Here is a 3,126-nt window from a genome sequence, read left to right on the forward strand (position 1 = left end):
TTATGGTAATGTTATCCAATACAATAAAATAGCTCCCTGATTCTTATCTGCTTTTGGCCTTGTTTAAGCAAAGACACCAGCACTGACAGATATGACCTGTACTGTATACATGGGGTCTCACACCTCTCAGAATCTGGGAGCTGACCAGGAGAATGCAGGTCCTGAGGTGAATTTCACATTAATGACTGTGCCAAAGTCAACTGATAAGTCCACCCATAGCTGCCCTGGATTCTGTGACCACTAAGGCCACCTGATGGGCAAGGTCTGGACCTTTGGAGATGCTAGGACTTCCAGCCAAGGATACGGATGCAGGGACTCCCTTGCTCCATGACTGAGGATCCCTTGGCTGAGTGGTAAGTGCAGGTCAGGGATCCAGAGCACCCACATTGGGACCCACCCCTGGGTTCTCAGTTTGGCTTTTCCACTTAGGAGGTCAAGAGCTGAGAACATTTATCTCTGCACCATCTCCTTCTGAGGAAAAGGAATATTAACCAAATCTGGGCAACAGCTGTGTTGAGGGAAGAACAAGGTAGTGTACAGACAGTGTGCAGTGGTGATGAGGTTTGTTGCCAGGTGAATTGTGCTGTGTAAGAGGGAAATATCTCATGAGGAAACACACACACGCTCACGCATGCAGGTTTACAATCACACCACATAGGCTCACACATGGACCCCACCCCAACCCTGATACACACAAACCCACATCATCTAAATGATGCAGTTACTTCCAGGACCATAGAACTTGGGCATGGCTCTTTACTGGGAAATCAGTCTCTAGCTCTACACCCCCAGCCCTCATCCCTGTAGGGACCCTGAATCAGGGTGTCTCTCCAAGCAAAGCCAGCAAGAGAGTCCCACCTTCTTCATCATCTAGGTTGTTCCTCAGCACAGGGGTGATCTCTGAATACATACCGTTTTTGTTTGCTGTCCAATCCACCTGTGATTAGAGAAGAGAAAACAGTGTAAGGATCTCAGCATCATGTGCTCTGTGGACACAGGTATTTCATCTCTTCTTTTGTCCTCAGAAAAGCAAATGGGAAACTGTTGTTGAGTCAATGGCCCCAAAAGAAACCAGAGAAGACAGCTGTGGTAAAGGCTCGATCTTTGCCTGGAAGACCTCTCAGGTCCACTTTGAGGAGCAAATACAAAAGTCTATTTCAAGGAGGGAAATTTTCTGCTGAGGAAAGTGTGTCTGACCCTACAGTTTCTAACTGATGTTGCCATTTTTTAAATGGCCTTTTGAATAAGTTATCTGTTGGGAAAGAGCTTCAATCAGCATGCATCCAACCAAGCAAAATTGTATACATCAGCTGTCTTGAACATTGTAGATCTTCAGATCTGAAATCAATTGGAAAAGAAAGAAATGAAGCAAACTTTTAATCTCTGATAAATAAGGGGAGCTTACCCTGGAGGTAGAAGGAGCCTCTTCAACTGCCCTCACATAGGGCAGTTCCTCCAAACGGTCCTCATGGGGCTCTAGGAGGACACAGAGTAAGTGTCAGGACACTGGTGATGCTGCTCAGGAATTACTCAGAGAGCCTCGTTAATGTGGACACAGGGTGGGAGTGTATGGATGCAGGTGGTTACTGAGTGTGGACTGAGGTGCTGTTGGACAAACCTCCCTGGTGGGTGGAGGAAGGCAAAGGGGAGGAACATTTCAGAAATGAGGAAGAGAACCTTTAGCTTTCTAGCTGTAGGGAACCTAATCAATTTGAAAGTGTCAGTCTGAAAAAGCTTGAACACTAACATTGCACTATGTTTCAGTATAGAGTCCCACGGCCCCTCTGCCCATTTGAAAGTCCCTCCAAATCCCCCTTCTTCTTGAAATGTTACAAGACTCTTTCAGCTTCCTTCTAATCAAATATGTTGCTCCTTCATTCATCGTCCATTCTGTTGGATTGTTGACTTATTTTATTGTGATGAAATATACATATTTATGCTTTTCCTAATTTTGAAGTATACAGTTCACTAGCATTTCTAACTTTCACAATGCTGTGTACCCATCAACACAATCTACATCTTAATCTTTTGCATCATTTCAACGTAACCTCTGTACCCATTAAATCATAATCCACCTTACTCCTGCCTCCTGACCTTGGTCATTTCTACTTCCGGTGTCTGTGAGTTTGCCTACACTAGGTACCTCATACAAGTGGAATCATATAATATTTGTCTTTCTGCGCCTGCCTTATTTCACTAACAATAATATAATTTTTATATTATTTGGATCATTCATTTTGTAGAATAAGTCAAACTGTAATTCCTTTTTATGGTTGAAAATTATTCCATTCTGTGTAGATATCACATTTTATTTATCCATTCATCACCTCATGGACTTTGGATTGTTTCTATCTATTGGCTACTAAGAATAATGCTACTATGAACATTAGTGTACGCATTTCTCTATGGCACCATAATGGTGACAAATAATACTGTACATATTTCAAATATCATTGAATATAACAACACAAGGTGTGACTCTTAGGTGAACTATGGACTTTTAATTAGTAAAAATATACTTACATTGTTTCACTAATTGTAACAAATGTACTTCACCTATGCTATATATTATTAATAGCTGAAACTGGAGTGATAGGATACAGGAATTTTCTGTATGGATGTACAACTTTTATGTCAGTATAATCCTGTTCTAAATAATGTCTAATAATTTAAAGAAATCTCAAAACATGGTTTCAGGGAGGGATGTGTTGTTGCTAACGTTCAAAAATCAGCTAATGTCTAAACCATAACTAGAGACCATCTTCCCTCTTAAACATGAACCAAATTTTGAATTTTAAATGTATGTTTACTTCCATGGTTAAAACAGTACCAGCTGGCTTAGTAAGTTTCAATTTGAACACATGGAATAAAAGAAGAATACTGCTTAATATTTCATAGCTATTTCTTAAATATGAGGCACTGAATAAACTAGAATAATTACTCTTGAGAGAACCTAATGAAAAATTTTCCACAGTACCTTCAGCTGGGTCATTTATAGCGTGCACCCTAAAATGTGGCCAGATGCGGATCTTTTTCAGCCAGCCTGGGATTGATATTCTTGACCTCTGATGAGTGTTTCTTCTTCTCGCATTCTGGGAGCAGCATCCTGGGAAATGCATTACAATA

Source organism: Mesoplodon bidens, assembly GCF_964165515.1.
Source record: "Mesoplodon bidens genome assembly, contig: HAP1_SCAFFOLD_402, whole genome shotgun sequence".
Taxonomy (NCBI): domain Eukaryota; kingdom Metazoa; phylum Chordata; class Mammalia; order Artiodactyla; family Ziphiidae; genus Mesoplodon; species Mesoplodon bidens.